Here is a 24922-nt window from a genome sequence, read left to right on the forward strand (position 1 = left end):
TGGTGCTGTGCTCGGCCCCTCCCAATGTGGCTTCAGGAGCAAAGTGATTTCGGCTGCAATGTTAGGAACAGGCTGTCGAGCATTAACAGCACATTAATTCTGAGCGTGTACAGAGAGGTACAAGTGGCACTTCTGAGCGTAGATGTTTTATTCGTATAGAATTAAGGCTGTGACAGCTTCCACCCACTGTCAGTCTTCATTCACTTTGGTTTGTGGAGCAGTGCAGGGCTGTCCTCAATAGCTTGGAGCCCGTGACAGAATCTATGAGATACAGGGCTCTGCGGGGTGGAAAAGATGCCTCAGAATCATCAGATCAGAGATGGAGAAGGGGCTTCTGATAAGATCTAATCCCCAAGCCTTGTTTTATGACGTGACTGACCCTGAAGGCCAAAGAGGTAAAGGAAATTGGGAAAGGACACAGGGTTTATGCCAGAGCAAGGAGAACCCAGGGCTTCTTCCACTTGCACAGAATCCTTTCCAAAGACCTGTACAGTCTAGAATCCTTTTCCCTGAACTGTGTCTGCAGACAGGACCAGACTTCGGTAGGTCAGCTTTGTCTAGGGCTGGGCAGTCCTGAGCATTTAGGAATCCAGGTACAGGTGACTCAGCTACTCTGAAGCATCTTAGGACAGTCCTGTCCATGGGGCCCCACTCACTGAATGGCAGGACCATATCAGTCCACTAAACCTCCTCCTTCCTCACCTGCTCCTCCAGCTCCTATCCTATCCGCCTTGGAGAAACCACACACTGTGGAGAATAAAGTGGACATTCCTTTAAAAACTAAAAAATAGGATTATCCTATAATCCAGCAATCCCACTCCTGGGCATATATCCAGAAAAGACAAATAACTCCTAATTCAAATGGGCAAAGGATAGAAATTATAACTAATAAATCAAATGGTAAATAGATGGTAAAAAAAAAAAAACAACTCTTAATTCAAAAAGACGCATGCATTTCAATGTTCATGGCAGCACTATTTATAACAGCCAAGACAAAGAACCAACCTAAATGTCTATCAACAGAGGATAAAAAAGACGTGGTACATATATAAAATGGAATATTACTCAGCCATAAAAAAGTATGAAATAATGCCATTTGCCGCAACATGTATGGACCCAGAGATGATCATACTAAGCGAGAAAAGTTCAGTTCAGTTCAGTTGCTCAGTCATGTCTGACTCTTTCCGACCCCATGAACCGCAGAACTCCAGGCCTCCCTGTCCATCACTAATTTCCAGAGTCCACCCAAACCCATGTCCACTGAGTCGGTGATGCCTTCCAACCATCTTATCCTCTGTCATCCCCTTCTCCTCCTGCCCTCAATCTTTCCCAGCATCAGGGTCTTTTCAAATGAGTCAGCTCTTCCCATCAGGTGGCCAAAGTATTAGAGTTTCAGCTTCAACATCAGTCCTTCCAATGAACACCCAGGACTAATCTCCTTTAGGATGGACTGGGTGGATCTCCGTGTAGTCCAAGAGACTCTCAAGAGTCTTCACCAACACCACACTTCAAAAGCATCAATTCTTTGGCGCTCAGCCTTCTTTATAGTCCAACTTTCACATTCATACATGACCACTGGAAAAACCATAGCCTTGACTAGATGGACCTTTGTTGACAAAGTAATGTCTCTGCTTCTTAGTATGCTGTATAGGTTGGTCATAACTTTCCTTCCAAGGAGTAAGCATCTTTTAATTTCATGGCTGCAATCACCATCTGCAGTGATTTTGAAGCCCAGAAAAATAGTCAGCCACTGTTTCCCCATCTATTTGCCATAAAGTGATGGGACCAGATGCCATGATCTTAGTTTTCTGAATGTTGAGTTTTAAGCCAATTTTTTCACTCTCCTCTTTCACTTTCATTAAACAAAGACAAATATCACATGATGTCACTTATATGTGGGATATAAAAAAAATGCTACAAATTAACTTATTTACAAAACAGAAATAGACTCACAGACATAGAAAACAAATTTATGTCACCAAAGGAGAAAGAGTTGGGGGAGGGAGTTTGAGATTAACAGATACACACTACTATATATAAAATAGATAATCAATAAGGACCTACTGCATAGCACAGGGAACTCTGCTCAATATTCTATAGTAACCTATATTCAAAAGAATATATACATACACACACACACATGTATATAACTGAGTCACTTTGCTGTATACCTGAAACACTGTAAATCAACTACATTTCAATAAAAAAGTAATATAAAAAGAAAGCACACAGTTCCACTCCTGATGGGCTGGATTGGGCCCTGCCTTAAAAGCTTTCCTCTTAGAACTGGAGGGACCCTCGGAGTTCATCCAGTCAGTGCCCCAGGAAGAAACTGGCCAGAGGGACCAGACTAAGGCCACACCACATGGGAGCAGCTGGCTGAGGTCAGAACTGAGGCCTCTTGACCCCAGCCTCAGCGCCCTTCCCTCCTGACCTACAACTTGGGCATGAAAACCCAGTATACTCTAAGTGGGTTCCTCTGAGTAGGGCCTAAGGACCAATCAGCTTCAGAAAGGCCCTGGGGAAACTTGCGGAAACTGCAGCTTTCTGAGGCCCATCCTGGACCCACTGGATCCAAATCCGTGGGGTGGGGACCAGGAATCTGCTTCTGATGCACCACTTCCTTTGAGAACAACTGAAGGCATGTGTTACAATCAATTGTGGAGGGTGTTGCAAATAATTTGTTACTAATAATACTTAAAGTTCTCAATTTGGGGGCATTATTTTCTTTCTGAGAAGAACAGATACAATAGCACAGCTCTCATACACTTGCAATAATAATTAGCTTCCTTGACCAGCAGAGAAAGTCAACAGCGGTGCTGCTCCGGCTACTCCATTGTGGCAGGCACGTGCCCTGAGCCTGCATTTTTCCACACTGCGTGACCAGACCCTCTAACTGTGTTTGGGCTTCCCCTCAATGTGTATCTGTGGGGAGAGATGAGTGTACCAGCTTTGGAGAGAGACGGAGCTGGATTTGAATCCACGTTGTACCGTTTCCCAGCCATCCATAAAACCCCTTGACCTTAGTCAGTTTCCTCCCGTGCAAACTAGGAATAGTAGTTCCTACCCCCGAGAGTGGCTGTGAAGATTAAACAAAAACATCCTAATGTACGTGTGTGGATAAAATGAAGGCACGGGGTGGGGGAGGGCGGGAGGGCGCATGGCTCCCTGCAGCCTGCAGCAGGGCCTCTGGCATTGCCACCTGGCTTGTCGACCTTCCCCATTCAGAGGAGAAAGCCTTGTGACTGGAATTCTTGAAGAACGGCGCTTGCAGGGGGCTGTGCTTGTATTGAGTAAGACTTAACAAATGGAAGAGATAATATTAGCCGGGCCACGGCCGTCTCTCCCCTTCTCGCCTTCCCTCCATCGCTCCTGTGACTGAAGCTGGGGTCCTCTCCCTTCTCCTCTTCCATCATGGAAATGTCTGTCCAGCCCTGAGTCTGCTTTGGTGAGAACAGAGGTGGGCAGAGCATCTGGTGGGAGGCTGGCTTTGGAAGAAATAAAAGACACACCTCTGACTCTTGAGAAGCTCCCAGCAAAGGAGAGAAGGAATGCTAAGCCCAATCATGTCTTACATCTTTGCTTTAATGCAATTCTACTTCGTACTCTGGTCCATCGCCAGCTCCTGTCTGGCAAGGAGACAGCAGGGAGCGGCACGTGTGGGGATTCCAGTGGGCGGGCAAATCTGATTCCTACTCAGACTCTCCCCCACCACCCCTCCCTCTGCCCCCACCTTACTCCAGAGAGCGCTTACCCCTGATCTGAGCTGCTTAAAGGACTGCTCTCTTGTAGTTTCAGTATACTGATGGACGAGTGTTCACCAATAATGTCAAGCAGCAAGAAACAAATTCTCTTCCTCACTACACATCAGCCTCCTTGAGGCCTGCAGTACCTGTGACATCTCCAGAGCAAATAGCCTTTTTCTCAGTGTGTCACCTTCTCGTAATCATGGTGGAGGTCCCATGGGGGCCCCCATCCCTACTGACGTGCTCCCCAATTTCACTCACTGCACAATGAAGAAACACATTCTAAACAAGCTGAGAAACAGATATAATGAGACATCTCCATACCGGATCATTATTCCTCAGAGCACTTGCGAAGAGAGAGGTGACCCATGGCTCTGCTTGGATCAAGAGACTCAGGAGTGGCCTGGTCAGATGAGAGCCCCAGCTTCCATCTCTGAGGGCTGACCCCAGAGAGGCATTTATCAGCAGCATCTGCTTCCCCCCTCCCCACCCTGCAGACAGCGCTCTGACTCCATGTCCGTGGCCCTCTCTCCACCTTGCAGACAGCGCTCTGACTCCATGTCCGTGACCCTCTCTCCACCTGTCAGCCAAGAAGCTCATTAGGGCTTGCGAGCTCACGTCAAAGGTGGCTCTCGTCAAAGTTTGTAAGAATCAGATTGCTTTGATTATCCACGTCCTCAGAGGCAGGGTCCTTGGGGCACGGACAATTTTTTCAACTGCAGTTTATCAGGACAGGACTGAATAGCTGTGGAAGCCCTGTGAGATGATTAGAGTAATGTAGGTGGTGGGAATCACGTTGGGATGGCGTTAAAGAAAAGTTGGGTTTCTAAGCATTTTTTCGGAGAAGGCAGTGGCACCCCACTCCAGTACACTTGCCTGGAAAATCCCATGGATGGAGGAGCCTGGTAGGCTGCAGTCCCTGGGGTCGCTAAGAGTCGGGCACGACTGAGTGGCTTCACTTTCACTTTTCACTTTCATGCACTGGAGAAGGAAATGGCAAACCACTCCAGTGTTCTTGCCTGGAGAATCCCAGGGACAGGGGAGCCTGGTGGGCTGCCGTCTACAGGATCGCACAGAGTTGGACACGACTGAAGCGACTTAGCAGCAGCAGCAGCATTTTTTAAAAAGTGTTTATTTATTTATTTTTGGCTGCATTGGGTCTTAGTTGTGGCATGCAGGATCTTTGCTAAGGTGTCTGGGCTTCTTTCTAGTTGTGGCATGTGGGCTTCAGTGTGTGGGCTCTGTAGTTTGTGGCACACAGGCTGTCTAGTTGAGGTAGTGGGTTTAGTTGCCCCATAGCATGTGAGATCTTGGTTCTGCAACCAAGACTGGAACCTGCATCCTCTGCATTGGAAGGCAGATTCTCAACCTCTGGGCCACCAGAGAAGTCCTGTAAGCATTCTTAGCTTGTTAATTATTTAATCCCTCAGATGCACAGACACCTAATAGAGGCAACCCAAAGATACACTTGGTAACCACAGAGAGCTGGACTTGGATTAAAATCTTGCAGTTGATCCGTGCGTTAACAGCAGACAGCCCCTCCTCCTTCCAGGCAGTACGGAGGCTTCACAAGGGCTCAGGCTGGGATAGGTTTTTTCTGTTGACATTTTCCTTTCCAAGAACCCACTGTGGCTGAGTTGGCTCAGCCTCCCCCATGGTGCCTGGAGAAAGGGGGGCACATTGCAGGGGAGCCAAAGCCCCCACCTCATCACTGCCACCTCTCATAATGACAGCTCACAGATGCCCCCTAGAGAACTCGGGCTCTTTGTCCTCAGCAGCCTCCATCAAGTTCCAGCTGCCTGACTCCAGGAAGCATTCCGACTGTCCCTCAAACTTCTGGGTTAGGGTTAGGTATCTCTCCTCTGTGCTTCCTTGCCACTCCAGGCTCACTTTTAATGGCTTCGTTTTACAAATACAAAGTACTTGCAAAGCACTTTTAGGAATATTTACTCATTGAATGATTGATGATTTACTCATTGAAGATTGAAGGCAGGAGGAGAAGGGGAAGACAGAGGATGAGATGGTTGGATGGCATCACCAACTCAATGGACATGAGTTTGAAAAAACTCTGGGAGTTGGCGATGGGCATGGAAGCCTGGCATGCTGCAATCTATGGGGTCACAAAAAGTTGGACATGACTGAGTGACTGAACTGAACAGAATTCATTGAATGGGGGCATCCCAGGTGGCTCTCGTGGTAAAGAACGAGCCTGCCAAAGCAGAAGACTTAAAGAGATGTTGGTTTGATCCCTGGGTTGGGAAGATCCCCTGGAGGAGGACATGGCAACCCACTCCAGTATTCTTGCCTGGAGAACCCTTTGGACAGAGGAGCCTGGTGGGCTACAGTCCACAGGGGCACAGAGTTAGACACAACAGAAATTACTTAGCACGCACAAACTCATTGAATTTTCATAACAACCAAGAATGTAGTTACAAATATGATGCCTCTTTTATAGATCAGGGAGGAAAAAAAAAAAAAAAAGACGCAGAAAGACTGAACAATTTGCTGAAGCTCACACAGCATGTAAATGGCAGGGTCAGAGTTCAAATGCAATCTGGTTGAAGAATCTGGGCTCTGAACCACTCTGTTAAACTGTGTGTACCATGCCATCAAATGCCTTGTAGAATAGTCTCTTTACAGATCTTTTCTCCCTCACCAGCCTGTGAGTTCAATTAGAACTGGAATTCACCACCAGATACACAGTAGATGCTCCAAAAACTTTAGGGAATAACATGCCCAGTGTAAGAACAGTCCTGCCTAGAGTCAAGCAGAAGTATATATCAGCCAGTAATTTTCTCCCGGTGCCAAGAAGGGGGCTCCAAAAACAGAGACAACACTTCCTGCCCAAAAGGAATTTTGTTGGTTTTAACAGCTCTTTCCTATCAGCACATTGATTTCCTTTGGGGAAATTACCTGTTTCCTGCTGGGTAACAGATTGGCAGGATTGTAAAAGGAGGTGACCTGTCCTCCTCCAGCCAGGGAGGGCATGGACCCCAAGTTAGGCCAGCTGTACTCTATATTCCCGGACTTTGAATTTGGAATAGAGTAGCACATGAATGGAAGCACCAGTGGAGTGCAGGCCTGCCTGTTCCCTCTTGCCTTGTCTCAGCCCCATCTGGATGTTTGCACTCTGCATCTGCCTTCCTCCCCATGCCCAGTCGTCACCTCTGCACCTTGACCTTGGCTTATTTTGCACTTGAGTCTATTTGGTCTGGCTAGGCCTGACACCTTGGGCTCCAGTGAGCTTGCACTACTATACAACTATCCTATCTGTGGACTTTCCTGGTGGCTCAGGGGTAAAGAATCCGCCTGCCAATGCAGCAGACACGGGTTCAATCCCTGGTTTGAGAAGATCCCCTGGAGAAGGAAATGGCAAGCCGCTCCAGTATTCTTGCTTGGGAAATCCCATGAACAGAGAAGCCTGATGGGCTACAGTCCATGGGGTTGCAAGAGAGTCGGACACGACTTATCAGCTAAACAACAAACAACAGCATCCTATCTGTACATTTGCTGTGGGTCACACTGCCACCTGGCTTGTTCTTGCTCTGGACATGTTCTTAACCAGCATCCTGTTCAGGCCCTCCCTGGCCTCTCCTTCAGCCAGAGTTTCTTGCTGTGTTCACTGAGCTTCAGGGCACCATCCCAGGGTGGGGATGGTGGGGCAGAGACCAGGGGAGAGGCTGAGTGGGAAATCGACTGGCGCCACTTTCATCTGTCTTATATATTCAAGTTTTACTTATGACTTCAGTTAAAAGAAAAAACCCTCTACCTATGAAAAAAGTTTGCAGAACATTATCTTAGATCTTTCTGAAGCCATCAGCTTATTTCTGCCTGTTGTTCTAGCATTCAAGCTTTCCATTTACTCAGAACTCAGTTAACCATTTCTTTATATGTAGTTAGTGCCTACTCTGTGCCAGGGGCTGTGCTGGCTGCTTGGAAGCCAGCTGAGGAAAGAGTCTCAGTCCTCAAAATGCTGGTGAGCTAGAGTACACACATGTTTGCGTGCTGAGTTACTTCGGTCATGTCTGACTCTTCGTGACTCTATGAGCTAGAGCCCGCCAGGCTCCTCTGTCCATGGGATTCTCCAGGCAAGAATACTGGAGTGGGTTGCCATGCCCTCCTCCAGACGATCTTCCCAACCCTATGTCTCCTGCATTGGCAGGCAAGTTCTCTTCCACTAGCACCATCTGGAAAGCCCCCATGAGCTCCTCAAGTTTAATATTCACACAAACCACCTGGGGATCTTTTAAAATGCAGATTTTGATTCTGTAGATCTGAGTTAGGGCCTGAAATTCTGCCTTTCTAACCAGTTCTCGGAGAAGGCAATGGCACCCCACTCCAGTACTGTTGCCCGGAAAATCCCATGGATGGAGGAGCCTGGTAGGCTGCAGTCCATGGGGTTGCTAAGAGTCAGACACGACTGAGCGACTTCACTTTCACTTTCCACTTTCATGCATTGGAGAAGGAAATGGTAACCCACTCCAGTGTTCTTATCTGGAGAATCCCATGGACGGAGAAGCCTGGTAGGCTGCAGTCCATGTGTTCACACAGAGTTGGACACTACTGAAGCGACTTAGCAGCAGCAACCAGTTCTCAGATGATGGAATCAGGAACCCAGTGCTCCTTCTTGCCCTCTGGGATGCTTTTAACATTCTTTTTCTTCTTCTTTTTTTTTTTTTTAATATGTGCACACTGCTTTATTTATTTACTTACTTTCGGTTGTGCTGAGTCTTTGTTGCTGCTGCTGCTGCTAAGTCACTTCAGTCGTTTTCAACTCTGTGTGACCCCAGAGACGGCAGCCCACCAGGCTCCCCCGTCCCTGGGATTCTCCAGGCAAGAACACTGGAGTGGGTTGCCATTGCCTTCTCCAATGCATGAAAGTGAAAAGTGAAAGTGAAGTTGCTCAGTCGTGCCCGACTCTTAGCGACCCCATGGACTGCTGCCCACCAGGCTCCTCTGTCCATGGGATTTTCCAGGCAAGAGTACTGGAGTGGGGTGCCATTGCCTTCTCCGATCTTTGTTGCTACCTGTAGGCTTGCCCTAGTTGCAGAGAGCAGGGGCTACTCTCTAGCTGCAGTGCACGGGCTTCTCACGGCGTTGTCTTCTTCTCTTGTAAAGGAGGACAGGCTCTAGGTGCACAGGCTTCAGTAGTTGTGGCACATGGATTCAATGGGATCTTCCTAAACCAGGGATCAGACCTGTGTCCTCTGCATTGGCAGTCACACTCTGGAATGCTTTTACAAATCCTAATGTGGGACCTCCATGGTGGGCCAGTGGCTAAGACTGCACTCCCAATGAAGGAGGCCTGGGTTCGATCTCTAGTAGGGGAACCAGATCCCACGTGCTGCAATTAAGACCTGGCACAGCCAAATAAATAAATAATATGTAGGCCATCATTAAATCAACATCTGTAATTTTTAAATATTCTTAATGATTTTAATGTGTAGCTAAGTGGTTCTTAAACCACTGATCTATAGGGGAAGACAGACTATTGGCTTCCTATATCTGCTGTAACAAACTGCCACAAGCTTAGTTATTTAAAGCAACACAAATTTATTATCTTACAGTTTTGGGAATCAAATTTAAAATGGGTCTCACTAAAATGAAGTGTTGGTAAGTATTGCTTTCTAGAAACTTTCAGGGAGAACCTGTTTTCTGGCCTTTTCTAGCTTGTGCAGGCTGGCACATTCCTTGGCTTGAGGTTCCTTCAATCAGCTCTGATGGAGTCTCTCTCACCTTGTATCACTCTGACTCGCCTGCCTTTCTCTCTAATTTATAAGGACTCTTGGGATTCTACTCAATACACACAGATAATCCAGGATAATAATCCCATCTCAAGGCCAGCTATTAGTAATACAGCATAATTTATTAACAAATTCTGGGGATTAGGACATGGATGCCTTTGAGGGAGCCATTATTCGTCTACCACACACACTGAATGAGGTAAAGTAGCACAGTCTGGTTCTGCCTTGAAGGAGGTGTACACTGGTCAGGTGGTTCTTACTCAATCTTGGAAAAGGAAGAAGAGGAGGAGGAGGAGTCGGTAAGACTTTCTGAAGGAAAGTACTGCAGTTGACTCAGGCTGGATCTTGAGAGCTGATTGTTAAATTTCCAGAAGTGGTACCCAAAACAACCCTTGGTAGCTTGAAACCAGTCACAGAAGAATATTTACATCATGAAAGTGTTAGCCATTTAGTTGTGTCTGACTCTTTGTGACCCGACGGACTACAGCCCGTCAGGCTCCTCTGTGCATGGAATTCTCTAGGCAAGAATACTGGAGTGGGTAGCCATGCCCTTCTCCAGGGGATCTTCCCAACCCAGAGATTGAACTCAGGTCTTCTGCATTGCAGGCAGATTCTTTACCATCTGAGCTACCAGGGAAGCCCCACTGGCAAATACTACAAATTTCTTTTCCAGAGATCCAGTTGTTAAACATTTAACAGCATGCCACTGAGGAGGTGCCCCAGAGTCTTAAAAAAGTAGACATCAACCATCAAGGTAGATAAAGCACTTGCCTTTGAAGTATATCTGCTGTCATCAAATATAGTATAAGCTTCCACTGGACAAATCACAAATTTCCATGCCTCTAGAGTAGGGATTCTCAAACTTTAACATGCACACAAATTACCTGGGGATCTTGTTAGACCTGACTTAGGAGGTCTGGGATGGAGCCTGAGATTCTGCTTTTCTAACAAACTCCTAGGTAGTGTCCATAATGCTGGTCCTAAAACATAAACATACTTTGAGTAGCAAGATTCCTGAAAAGTGGTCTCCAAAAGTGATCACAAAACATTCCATTTGGATCTAGAGAAGATGATTCTAAAATTTCTATTTCTTATATTTTATTTACCAAAGAAGCCATTATTTTGTGTACAGTGGGAAGAACATTGTTAAAGCTATACCAATCAAACCATTACATGCTATCAGTTGTAGGATACATCCTAATTTCAGATATATTAAAATACAAAAAAAAATCATCTTTGAATCAATTAAATGCACTGTTTGTATTTTATTGTTAAAAAATAAGGTATTACACTTAGCATTATTTAATATTTTAATGACACCAGAGCCCTTACATGGCCTACATGTTGGACAGTTCTGAATCTTGAATGGTCCAGAAAGACTCAGAAGCAAAAGTGGGAGCCCCACACCCAGAGGGTCCCCACAGAAGTGGTATCCTCACCTGTCAACATACTTTTTTGTTTCCCCCATAATATTTAGTTTTTATTGAGTTAGAGATTATGATATCTAGTTTTAGCCAAAAGAGCCCTCATAAAACAGACAAATGGTTTAAAAGGATTCCTGTGGTTAGAAGTTAACACCAATAATAGAAGCCTGAATGAGCAATAAGAAAGCAGAACTGACATTTCTGCTCCTGATATGCATTCTGCATCTGCCACATTCCGCTAAAACACTGATGATCTAATCAGGTCTGACAAGACATTGCCAAAAACCAAAAGAAGAAAAAAGGAAGAAATGATCAGGAACACTCTGAAATGTGGGTTCACATTCAGTTTTATTAGGGATGAATCCCACCCCTGGGAACTTGGAGTGTTCGTTGGTTACGGTGATGCGTGTGCGTAATTCACACTAGGAAGAGCAGGTCTGCTCATTGCAAGAGCCCAAGGACCCTTACTGATGGAGCTGCCACCAGCTCAGAGCTCTGGAGGCTCTCACACCAGCAATTAATTGCCCTGGTGTGAAAGTGTTACATGTTTCTTTGGTTTCCAACTCATTGGCCCAAACCACCATGTGAGCCCAAACACAAGGAGAGCTGGAAATGCCATCCTGGCAGATGGGACCACTAACTGCCCTGGCTCCTGATTCCTCAGTCTTCTCCCGTTGTGCTGTCTCCTGCGCGTTTGAGGTCACAATCATTGCAAAATACAGACAAATCTGGATGCTCTCTGCCAGAGAAAGCTCCCCAGACAAACCTGTATAGCTCAGAAAAAAATCCTGCCTGGCCTTCTAAAGGTATTTGAGTATGAAGATGTCTAATGTTTGGAGAAATTGCAAAGTTTCTGAACAGATGATACAGTCAAATCATGAAGACAACCTACAGGGCCTTCAAAACTTGCCTGTCTCCCAAGTCAGCACTGTTCTGTGCCGGAAAATGACTGCATTCCTCTTAGCCTACACCAAAACCTGAGCTAAAAAGAGATCTTTCCTTACCCTTCCCTTCCTGGCTCCAGTGGCATGAAGAGTAAACAGACTTGGTCAATATCACACTGAAGAATGGATTTAATCAGTGAAGAGGATCATGTCAAGCAGAACCTGGAGGCAAGGAAAAAAAAAAAAAAATCCCAGTGCAGATCATTTGTCCAAAGAGAATCCAGAGTTACAAGGGAAAGTTTTCCACCTACAAAGATTACATATACATTCTGATTTTTAAGAGCACCAGGTGCTATGATAAGCATGGCAGGAAAAAAAACTTCTTGGTGATACCATTGGAAGGTGTCAGAGCTGAGTCTTATAGGAAGCAAACTTCATTCACATTTAATACTGAATAAATGAGGGGGAAACAAATGGCGATGTTTAATTAGGAGGTAATTATTCATCCACAGTGGGATCTCAGCGCCATTGTGTTCATTAGAGGAACATCATCTCTTCATTAGCAACCGGAGTCGTGTCCCAGTTTTACCTGCCTGGGGGCCAGTGATGTTTGGAAGAAGCAGCAGCCACTCTTCAGGGAGGAGACAGCATGATGGGCAAGGAATAGCAGCTCTTGCAGGATTTACAGTGATGCTGGGGGCTGGCAACCTCGTGAGCAGATGAATAAGCGAGTCTTTGCTTTGAGGAGTTGTGTTGGGCCAAGAGTGTGACCAGTTTGGCCTATTGAATTAGTACCAAAGCTGGGATTTAAAGACATTTATTTATATTTACAAAGCAGAAAGGGACTCACAGACTTAGAGAATGAACTTATGGTTGCCTGGGGGAGGGATGATGGGGGAAGGGATAGTTAAGGAGTTTGAGATGGACATGTACACAGTGCTATATTTAAAATGGATAATCAATAAGGATCTGCTGTATAACACAAGAAACTCTACTCAGTGTCATGTGGCAGTCTGGATGAGAACAGAGTTTGGGGAAGAATGCATGCCTGCATAGGTATGGCTGAGTCCCTTTGCAATCTACTTGAAACTAACACAACATTGTTAATCGTCTATACCCCAATACAAAATAAAAAGTTAAAAAAGATAAAGACATTTATCTAATATGAAACTTTTGGAGGACTTAGCAGTCTCTTCTTAAAAGTCCTTCTGATACCCATGACATTTTCACAGAACTAGAACAAGTAACTCTAAAATTTATATAGAACCATGAGAGACCCAGAATTGCCAAAGAAGTCCTGCACAAAAAGAACAAAACAGGAGGCATCTTTCCAAACTTCAGACAAAACCACCAAAGCTACAGTAGTCAAACCAGTGTGGCACTGGCACAAAAGCAGACATACAGATCAATGGAACAGAATAGAAAGCCCAGAAATAAACCCACACACCTACGGACAATTAATCTTTGACAAAAGTGGCAAGAATATACAATGGGGAAAAGACAGCCTCTTCAGCAAGTGATGCTGGGAAACTGGCACAGCCACACATAAATCAATAAAGCTAGAACATACCCTCACACTATACACAAAAATATACTCAAAATCGCTTGAAGACTTAAATATAAGACATGACACCATAAAACTCCTAGAAGAGAATATGAGCAGAACACTCTCTGACATAAATTGTACCAGTGTTTTCTTAGGTCATCTCCCAGGCAATAGAAATGAAGGCTAAAATAAACAACTGGGACCTAATCAGATTTATAAGCTTTTATAAAGCAAAGGAAGCCATAAACAAAACAAAAAGACAATCTATGGATTGGGAGAAAATATTTGCAAATGATGTGACCAACAAGGGCTTAATTTCCAAAATATACAAATAGCTCCTACAATTCAATAACAGAAAAATAAACAACCCAATAGAAAAGGCAGAAGGCCTAAAAAGAAATTTCTCCAAAGAAGACATACAGATGGTCAGTAGGCACATGAAAAGATGCTCAACATCACTAACTATTAGAGAAATGCAAATTGAAACAGCAATGAGGTACCACCTCACAACAGTCAGAATGGCCATCATGAAAAAGTCTGCAAATAGTAAATGCTGAAAAGAGTGAAAAGAAAGGGAATGTAAGTTGGTGCAGCCACTGCAGAAAACAGTATGGAGGTTCCACAAAACACTAAAAACCAGAGTTGCCATATGATCCTGAAACCCCACTCCAGGGCATATCCCCACCATGATACTGTAATTCAAAAGATATATGCATCCCTATGTTCATAGTAGCACTATTTGCAATAGCCAGGACATGTAAATGGACTTCTCTGGTGGCTCCGATGCTTAAGAATCTGCCTGTAATGCAGGAGACCGGAGCTTGATCCCTGAGTTGGGAAGATCCCCTGGAGAAGGGAATGGCAACCCACTCCAGCATTCTTGCCTGGAGAATCCATGGACAGAGGAGCCTGATGGACTACAGTCCATGGAGTCGCAAAGAGTTGGACTGAGCTGCTAACACACACACACACACACACACACACATGTAAACAACCTAAATGTCTATTGATAGATGAATAGATCAAGAAGATGTGTTGCTGCTGCTGTTGCTAAGTTGCTTCAGTCGTGTCCGACTCTGTGCGACCCCAGAGACGGCAGCCCACCAGGCTCCCCCGTCCCTGGGATTCTCCAGGCAAGAACACTGGAGTGGGTTGCCATTTCCTTCTCCAATGCATGAAAGTGAAAAGTGAAAGTGAAGTCGCTCAGTCGTATCCGACTCCTAGCGACCCCATGGACTGCAGCCCACCAAGCTCCTCCATCCATGTGATTTTCCAGGCAAGAGTACTGGAGTACTCTTTGCCATTGCCTTCTCTGAAGATGTGTTAGATAGATACAATAGAATATTACTCAGCCATTAAAAAGAATGAAGTAATACCATTTGTAGCAACATGGATGGAACTATAAATTATCATATTAAGCAAAGTAAGTCAGAAAGAGAAAAACAAGTACCATACAATATCACTCATATGTGGAATATAGAACAAATGGACATATCAACAAAACAAAAACAGATTCATAGACATAAGAACAGACTTGTGGTTGCCAAGGGGAGGTGGTGGGGGAGGGAGGGATTGGGAGTTTGGGATTAGTAGATGCAAACTGCTGTATACAGGATGGATAAACAAGGTCCTACTGTGCAGCACCGAGAATTACATTCAATATCCTGTGATAAACCATAGCGGAAAAGAATACATATGTAAGTGTGTATGTGTGCATGTATAATTGAGTCACTTTGCTACACAGCAGAAATTAAACACAGCATTGTAAATCAACTATACTTCAATTAAAAAAAAATCCTCCTGGAAATACCCAGACAAGGTTATAAGCCTTGTTGCTGTGTGTGCTACATCCTTATACCTATTATAGTGCTGTTGTTATAATAGCATAATTGTGTAAGCATGATTGCTTACTTGTTCTCTGCCCACTGGACTATAAACTCCCGAGAAGGGAGATTGCATCCTATTCAGTGCTATCCCCTGGGGTGTGACACATGGCACTCAGTTGATGTATTTGATTGAAAGGATGGGTAGATGGGATGACTCATTTCAAGCCCTCAGTTGAAAACTCTTGAAATGCCATGGAGGACCTAATGCTGAGCTGTGTGGGCTTTGTTTAGAGCAGGGCTCTTGGTACCCCAAGGGAGGGGGTGTGGTTCCTGCATGGGATTCAGGATGAAGTAGATAAACTTGATGAAGTTGAATACAATATTTTATGTACATGCTCATTTTTTTTTTTTAGAGAAGGTGCTCAGAGCTTTTTATCAGCTTTTCAAAATGATTCATGACCACAAAAAAAGCATAAGAAATTCATGTGCTTATGTAATCTTTGGCCTTGACCCTTGTGGAGGAGGAGGGATGGGAATGAGCTCTGGTTTTGCAGGGCAGCACCAGCCATCTGAGGGAGATACTGAGTGGTAGACAGTCACTCTCAGGCCCTTATCCTCTGCAGACCATGTGTCACTCTGCCCGGTGTGTCTTCTTCCTTAAAACAATGAGAGCAACACAGGTCTAAGATGGAGTTGCAATCTTGGAGTTTGACCATTTTGGATTTTAGAAGGCCATGGGCAGCAGAAGAGACCTTAGAAAATGGCAAAGAGAAGTAATCAGAAATGCTGGATCCAAGGGAGATGGAAAAATTGCCTCGTGATCCATGAAGAACTGCTGTGTGGGGAAGGCTCTGGAGGATAAAACTGGGCTCCAGAGATGAATGTGGCAGAAAGTTCATTTCTGTCTTTACAGAAGAAGAACCTTCTCCTAGTTAAAACTGCTTAAAAACAGAATGGTTTATCTTCTCAGGTAGTGAGTTCCTTGTCAGAGAAATTCAAGCAGAGGCTGAATGATCAAATACCAGGAATACAGTGGGAAGGGGTTTTAATTCTAAGGCTCTGAGTTTTCTCTTCAGTCTTTGCTTCTCAAGTAATTCTATTCATTTTGAAAAGCATTTCATTTTTCTTAATTTGGTCTCTGTAAGAGATTCTCTTTCACCAGCCTCACCCACAGTTTCTAAGCTTTTGCCTTCAAGTTGAAGTCAAGGGCTTGTGCAGGCTAGCTGACTCCAAATAAACTGATAAGATTCTGAGCAAAATCTCTCTGGAAAATGTACTGAAATATATTTTTCTAAACTATGAAACAGATAAGCAAAATAGCTTTTATTTCGATGTGCTGTTTTCTTGAACACCCTAAAAGCACCGACTTTTGAAGAGTGAGCTGTCAAAGCCAGTCTCTGAAATTAATAGAATGCAATTTTCCACCATTTGTGAAAATTTTTTGGCTTTTCTATGCATATGAAAGTCATAGGGATGAGCAGAAGCAAAACTACTAGCCAGGAGGTTATTTTGACAAGCTTCCTCCAGCCATCCCTCTATTGCCTTTTCATGATCACAGCTTTTGTTTTGCACTGAATACCAATAAAATAAAAAATGAGAACACGTGAGAGAGAAGACCAATGACACAATGTTCAGCCAACAATGCAAAGAGAATAAAAATGTTCTTCAATTTTAGACAAAGAGAGAAGAATTTGGTTAAGGGCAAAAAAAAAAAAAAATGTGGAGCTTTATAAAAAGCAGGGATAGGGAATACTGTAACTTTTCAGAGCCACACAGAAATTCATCTAGAATGTAATATATCCTGAAGCATTGTGGGCATACAACTCCAGCTCAGACCCTTGCTTCTTGGGGGCTCTGTTTGGCTAAGTTCCTCTTTCAGACTTAGTGCCTAGCCCCTTAATTCTGAAGGATCCTGATCTTTTCTGATCTTGCTTCAAGCATACCATGCTTTTGAACTTGTCTTTGCATTTGCTTTTTCCTCTTCCTGGGACATCTGATCCCTACGGCCAATTCACTGAGACCACTCTAACTAGAAGCCAGCTCCCTCAGCTCCCAAGGGCCAGACACCATCAATAACAACACCCTTTTCATTTATATCAAAACACGTCTCATTTTCTTACACTATCTTGTATATTTATTTATGTACTTGTGTATTATCTGTCTTCCTCGGTTGAAATTTAATCTCCATAAAAATCCGTGCCTGTCCGGTTCACAGCACGTGCCCAACACCATGTGCCCTCCCTTGACCCAGACCTCGGGTCAGTGCCCTCACTCCTTTTGCCACTTTCAGATGGTTTTCCCTCTTTCCTTCTCAGAATTCTCAGCTGCTTTGCAGCACAGGTCGTCAGACGATTCTACTCAGTATCCTCCCTTTTTGCAACTGTCACTGTCCCTGCTGGGCCTCCCAGGTAGCTCAGTGGGTAAAGGATCCACCTGCAATGCAGGAGATACAGGTTCGATCCCTGGGTCAGAAAGATCCCCTGGAGGAGGGAATGCCACTCCATGGGGTGGCAGAGTTGGACACGACTGAAGCGTCTAAGCAGAAATGCACAGTCCCTCCTAAAGACCTCTCCTGTTCACTGACTACGTTATCATCTGGCTTACTTGTCCTCTCTACCTGTCATGATTCCTGGTGACTTCCACAGCCATATCAAAGTCTCTGGCCTTTCAGCTCATCAGCTTGTTTACTGCCCCAGTCCCATCTTCCTGCTTAACCACCTGCTCCCATTCATCTTTACCTATCATGTGACTATCACTCCTCACTCTCCATTCCCCAGCTTGTGCCTGCCTCGTGCCTTACCCGGCTTAGATTCTCGGGTCCATCCATGGAAGTATCACCTTGCATCCTTGTAATAAACTCTCTTGCCCCTATCTCTTTCTTAGTATTTGGCTGGCAAAAGTCCAGTCCTGATTAAATCCAACTCTGCCTACTCCTCCCTGCAATCATGGCTAAACCTCCCCCGGCCCGCCCCCACAACCCGTATTGATTTGTCTCATTTTAAATTCATGACCATAAACATCAAGTGGGCCCTCAGTGCCTCTGGGAAGTGCTCCTACATTCACCTAGTTTGCTTATATGCTTCAGGAGGACTTTTTCATACTTTCTCCACCTCCTCAAACCCCGCTTTTCCCATGACCTCATCCTCACTCTCAGTTAATCACTTGGCATCATTAAAGAATAGAAATTCCCATGGCTATGCCCATCTACCAGCCTTCACAGTGAATGCATGGAGTCCATCTCCCTCCTATCTCCTTCCTGTTACCAGATATGGAGTGGCCATGCTGCCATCAAAGGCCAAGGCCTCTCCCTCAGCACTGGATCTCTTCCACTCCTGCTCAAGGTCATCATTCCTGCACAGACTCCTCTTTCTGCTGCATCATCACTTTCCCCTCCCTCCTGGCTCATCCTTATCAGCATACAAACATGCTGGAATATCTCTCATCTTAAAATAAAGGTATCCCTTGATACCACAATCTTCTCCAGCAGCTGCCTCCTTTCTCTGTGCCCCTCTATAGCAAAACTCCTTGAAAAACATGACCATACTTGTAATTTCCACAACCCCACAACTACTCACTCTTATATGCCCCCAATCATGTTTTCTTCCAACCACTCCACCCATGGAGTCATTGTCAAGCTCCCCACTTGTCTCAGCTCAGGCTGCTACTTTAAAAAATGCCAGAGGCTGGGCAACTTAAAAGAAAACATTCATTTCTCAAAGGTCTAGAAGCTACAATGTCCACAATTGAGGTGCTGGGTGACTCAGTTCCTGGTAAAGGCTTTATTCCTGGCTTATAGGCAATGGCTTTCCTGCTGTATCCTCATATTGTAGAGGGAGAGCGAGCATGCTCTGGTGCTTTCTTCTTCTTATAAGGGCACTAATCCCATCTCAGGGGCCCCACTCCCATGACCTCATCTTAACCTAATCACTTACATCCAGAAGTCTGTGGGAGATAACATCATTGGCAACAAGTACTTGTATAATGTGGAAGATCCTGTGGGAAGTGCTGGGCCCTCCACTGCAATCATTGAGTGCAGTGTAGGTGGGAGGTTCTGCACAGATTAACATGGAGAGTAAAAAGAGATGCAAGAGAAGCTTTCCTAAAGAAGAGTGTGTGAGGGGCAGGACATGGTTGGAAGGTTTTAGGCAGGGTCCCTAAGCCAGGACCTTGAGCAAGGACACTGAGGCCACAGGCTGGACTGGAAGTCTTCCTCTCTCTTCACGTGTGAGACCTCCCTGAACTGAGGATCCAAAGCTGCTCCTGGCCCATGCTAAGATAAATTTCCCAACGTCACTCTCCAGGGTCCACTCTAATGAAGCTCTGACCTGTTTACCATAGCATTTTACAAACTGCCTGTTATTTCTTTAATGTTGCATTCTGTTCTCTACATCCTCAACACTTACCTATTGCATTTAGCCTAAAATCACTCAGGATAAGGAGCAGGTAGCCCTTCAGGACTTGGATTTAAGCTGTTTTCTCTAATTCAGTTTATTGTTCTTGTTCAGTCACTAAGTTGTGTTTGACTCTTTGCAGCCCCATAGACGGCAGCATACCAGGCTTCCCTATCCTTCACTATCTCCTGGAGTTTGCTCAAACTCATGTCCACTGAGTTGATGATGCCATTCAGCCATCTCATCCTCTGTTACCTCTTCTCCTCCTGCCCTCAATCTTTCCCAACATCAGGGTCTTTTCCAATGAGATGGCTCTTCGCATCAGGTGGCCAAAGTATTGGAGTTTAAGCTTCAGCATCAGTCCTTCCAATGAATATTCAGGGTTGATTTCCTTTAGGATCAACAGGTTTGATCTCCTTGCAGTCCAAGGGACTCTCAAGAGTTTTCTCTAGCACTGCAATTCAAAATCATTAATTCTTCGATGCTCAGCTTTCTTTATTGAGAACCCCAATTCAGCTTCACCTGTAATAAAGGAGATATTTGATCTCTTTCTGATTTCCAAGTCCGTTTCTGATTTAAAATCTGGAGATTTGACTTATTGATCCTCTTAGAAACTTCAAAACCTCCAGAATCAGTTCACAGTGTGGCCCTTCTGGAAATCTTCTGACTCTCAGCAGACACAGTGACTCCCTCTGCTCTTTGCATACACTTGCCAAAGGGCTTAAGACATTTCTTGTGGTGAGCTCCTGTAGCACCCAGTCTGTGTCTGTTCCTTGTCTGTTCCCTCAGCTCTCAGCTCAGAACACATGCCCATAACCATCCCTTAAATCCATGAATGGATGACACAGATGCAACTTGTGAGACAGGAGCAGCACAAAGGCTCTGACAAAGCCCCCAGCCCAGTTTGCAGTAATCATATGATACTTACCCAAGAAGATGGCTATTAAACTGATACTATGTCAAATGAGTATCTCTGCTCCCAAGGCTCCAGGGCACACTCCCCAACAGCCCAAGCATAAAACAATTTTCTGGGGCTCAAGACTTGTCTTTGAAAAATGCAAATTTTCCCCCATGTCTCCAGCCCTACCCTATATTAATGACTACCGGACTTTTCTCTAGGTCATTCTATCAGATCACCAAATTTAAACAGAGAAAGTCATTGAAAACCAACCACTTTGGATCCTAATCGAAACAAGGCAACTATAAAAAGACATTATTTTTCAGACCACAGGGTAATTTGAATATGGCCTGAGTAATACTAAAAATTATTATTTTGTTAGTTTCATTATGTATGCTTAATATATATGGTTTTATTAGAAGCACATGCAGAAGAATTGGTTAACAGGTGAAATGACATAATATCTGTAATTTGCTTCAAAATGCTTTAGGAAAGTAAAGAGTTGGGGGAAGAGATGAAACAAGATCGGGAAGATGCTGATAATCTTTGAGGCTAGGGGAAAGGTGCATGGAATTTCGTTTTACTCTCACATATATTTGAACTTTTCTAGTTAAAAAAAAATTCAACATCTTGGTTCTTTCCTCTCAAAGCTGCAAACTAACAGAATCCCCCTCAGGTCCCAGAGGGCCATGGAGTGCCCTGTGAATTTTTTGTCTGAAGGTGCTTGTTTCTATGCAGCAGTTTAAGAACCCACAGATCTATTAGTATCTCAGCTTCATTAATAACCTTCAGGTTCAACTTTTTAAAAATGAACTGGCAATGATATCAAGCTTAAAAGAATGATAAGCTGATTCTGCAAAGGTCAAGGGATTAGGAGAGCCCAAAGGGGGCCAGCTACTGACCTAGGGCATGACCTTCATCACAGTGAGAGAACTTTCCTCCCACAGAAATAGCTGCACAAACCAGAGTGGATGAAAGCAGAAGCTCTATGCTCTGGGCTTTGCTGACTGTGAGCAAAATTTGCCCCCCGTGGCCGTAGCACTGGAGCCCTGGACCACCCAGCAGAGGGAGTAATTAAGCTGGGAAAGGTCACCGATTCATAATTCATGTCAAATGGCTTGATTTAACCAGTAGCCCCCTCCTCCACTAGTGCCTATCTCAATGTTGAGGGAAAGGCACCATCTGAAGATTTCCAGGCCTGCAAAGACATCTGCCTGCATTACCTGGGGGCAGAGTACTCCTGCTGGATCTGAGGACAATCTGGGGCCAGGGGCAGGAGTGTGCATGACTGTTCCTCGTGGTTAATGCGTCCAGTTGGGCATCTGGAATAGGGCACTTTATCAAGGCCATCCCCTTGTATTTGAGCTCACTCAGTAATCACTTACCAAGTCTGAATAATCTTCACAGAGCTACCATTTAATAACCGCTTACTGTATGCTAAGTCTTTCCCAGATATTAACCACATTCAGTCCTCCTGATAGTTCTAGCAAGTGGCCATATTATCCCCTCTTACAGAAGAGGAAAAGGAGGTTAAATGCGGGGTGAGGTGGTTTATGTACATTGAATTAACCAGATCCCCAGAATTTATAACCATCTCTGACTAACTCCAAGGCCCTGCTCTTAACTTCTGCTGGGTCTTGCCCAATGACAACTGTCTTGGGCTGAAATGGAGGTCATCCAATTCTCTGGGTGACAGTTTGTTGTTGTTTAGTCACTAATAGACTTCTAGGCTCCTCTGTCCATGGAATTCTCCAGGTGAGAGCACTGGAGTGGGTTGCCATTTCCTTCTTCTGGGGATCTTCCTGACCCAGGAAGTGAACCCATGTCTCCTGCATCTCCTGCGTTGCTGGTGGATTCTTTACCACTGAGCCACTTGGGAAGCAGGTGAAAGTTTACTGTGGTCCTATTTATTTCATGTTTTGATTAGAGAGCTCAGTGTAGCCTGATCAGTTCAACCAAAGATGGGCAGTGGCTGGAAGGAAAGGAAGCTTTCTGCTCAGCCCTAAACTCTCATCTTGCTTAAACCACTCAACCACATAGCTCAACACCCCCTCCCTGTAAAGGCGAGTTGGAACATTTGCAAGTGTCTGTGGCACTTGCCTGGGGCCCTGCTATGTGTTGGCCCTACGCCTGGTGGCCTCTGGCATTCTGGGTCTACAGTGGGGGCGTTGGCTCCTGCTCTGGTCCTGGTGGCCTTTAGCTTTGGACTCTCTGGTTGGTTACTGCACAAGCAACCCATGAGCTGCCACTGCAGAGCCTACAGTGAATGTCAGGAACCATTCACTGTATGGGAAGGACTCATTCCTGCCATTTTGCTGATGACCCCTGAGACCCCAGGCCTACTGGCCCAACCCCACAAGCCCAGGACCTCTGTGAGTGCCAATGACATGCATGTGCTCTTTCTGGCTTAAGTGTGGTAACTCTGATCAGAGGCTCTGCTTTGGGAATCTAACTACACAAAACTTTTTATATAATCTAAAATTCCTTCCTTTAGTTGTTCTGGAGGCTCTTTTTCAAACTGCTGGACTGTCATAGCACCTTGAGAATAATCAAGAAATAAAATTCTGTCTTCATTTGGGTAGGACCATTAAGGGATGGAGACACTCCTTTTAGAAGCACAACATAGAGTGGCAGTAGGAATCTGCAACTGCTCCCAGGAGAAACTGAGCAGAAGAGATGAGGCTCCTGGTCCAAGAATAGTATTTCCAGAATGTGGAGCCAGGGTTCCCTGGTAGCTCAGATGGTAAAGAATCTGCCTGCAGTGGGAGACCTGGGTTCAATCCTTGGGTTGGGAAGATCCCCTGGAGGAAGCATGGCAACCCACTCTAGTGATCTTGCCTGGAGAATACCCATGGACCAAGGAGCCTGGCAGGCTACAGTCCATGGGGTTGCAAAGATATCAGATATGACTGAGTAAGGGCTGAGTGTGGAGCCAGTCAGGCAGTACCTGCCCTGAGTTATATCTCTGGAGGCACCTAGCATCAGAGCCAGTGAAATCAGGGGAGGGAGGCAAACTCCTCCTAGGAGGATTGCCCCTGGCTCTGGTCTAAGAGCTTCTGAGAAAAGCTCAAAGCTTTAGTTGTTAGATCTTCAAAGCAGTTGCTCTCACTGTGCAGTCTATTTTAGGAATTTCAGGTTGTGGACACACCCTTCTCCCATCCTGTGGTCCACAAACTTATCGTTTGCCTTTAGACACTTCATGGCTATTCCTTCCTTTCCTGGAAAGGAGGAATTGATCAAATTAAAAACAACTCCCCCTATCACTACCACCAATTTTGAAACTCTTATGTCAGTTAATCCACCTGATTAAAATTGATTGAGCACCTACTATGCAACAGATACTAAGCAAGGTCTGGGAAAACAGAAGTGAACAAAACAGATGCATGCCTTGCCTTCACATCACAGATGGTCTGGTCCCTCTCTGGTCTAGGACATGGATCATTAAGTAAATCATTGTGAAGTCTGAGGGCAGTTAAGGCAGCAGAAATATAGGGTCTATAAAGGGCTCTCAGGAGTCTAACCAAGACAGGAAGATGGGACCCTTCTCCTAATGCAGAAACTCAAAATGAGGAAAGACTCAAGGGCCTTGTGGGGAGGGTCGGGGAGAGAGGGGCATGGGGGTAGCCAGAGGGGACTGAGGAAAGCGGAACCCGCATTCTGGCCACAAACCCCAAGGCAGCCTCCAGGACGATCAGGATGGCTTTCAGGGAGAGGAACTGACTTCCCTTTGTTGGGTCATTTGGCTGCTCTAACAATTAGTCCAGTGAATAACCGAAAGCCCTCTGACTCCCACCCACCCCCTCTCAGCCACCTTCCACCCCAGGTGACCACAGCTGTGAGGAAAGCAATTGGTATTTGGCAATTTTCACATGCAAGAATCAGAGAATTGAAAGCGATGAGATAAGCCAGGCTGCGCACCCCTCCTGCCGGGGCCCCAGGCACTCTCTCAGTCTGTGCTTTCCCCCTGGGGTTGCAGAACTGTGGCCCCGCTGCCACCCCCATGTCTTCTCCATCTGGAAGTTTCCTCTGCATCCAGGCTGCACTTCAGCAACCTCCTGTTCCTGGTTCCTCCTTCTTAAGCCCTAGGTTTAACATTTCCTCCTCCTGCTTTGTCTCTCCCTGGGGCTCCAGTGTTGCGCTCCATCAGCCACTGTTGGTTTCTGCTCACTGGAGTGGGTCAGCGGGTGGTTCTCCACCTCCCCCCAAACCCCCATGAAGAAGCCCACTCAGGAACCAAGACTTCAGTGGGCTCTGGGCCACTCCTCCATGATTTTCTCAGCACTTTGAAAACTTCCCACTTCATCCATTCTACAAAACCCGCTGGGGTTTCCTAAAAGCTCAAAGCCTTCCAGAGGGATAGCAAGTCAGAGAAACTGTCAGGGCTTTCAGGACCAGGGCTGAAAAATCCCCCTGAGTACATGTGTCTGAATGTGGCCTCTGTGTGTATGTCTGTGTGGTAGACT

The 24922-nt window shown here is 45.3% G+C and overlaps 1 long non-coding RNA gene across 5 annotated transcripts in view; it reads right to left on the bottom strand.

The window, feature by feature from the left end:
• The window catches only part of LOC139182163 (uncharacterized), a 163842-nt gene that overhangs the window by 115381 nt on the left and 23539 nt on the right, over positions 1-24922 (bottom strand). The window contains exon 2 of one of the 5 annotated variants that reach the window (XR_011565739.1): positions 11919-12020. The exons of the other annotated variants lie outside the window; for them this stretch is intronic. This is a non-coding gene — a long non-coding RNA (uncharacterized lncRNA). The remainder of the gene's footprint in view (positions 1-11918; positions 12021-24922) is intronic. 5 annotated transcript variants of the gene reach the window in all.

Source organism: Bos indicus, chromosome 3 (assembly GCF_029378745.1).
Source record: "Bos indicus isolate NIAB-ARS_2022 breed Sahiwal x Tharparkar chromosome 3, NIAB-ARS_B.indTharparkar_mat_pri_1.0, whole genome shotgun sequence".
Taxonomy (NCBI): domain Eukaryota; kingdom Metazoa; phylum Chordata; class Mammalia; order Artiodactyla; family Bovidae; genus Bos; species Bos indicus.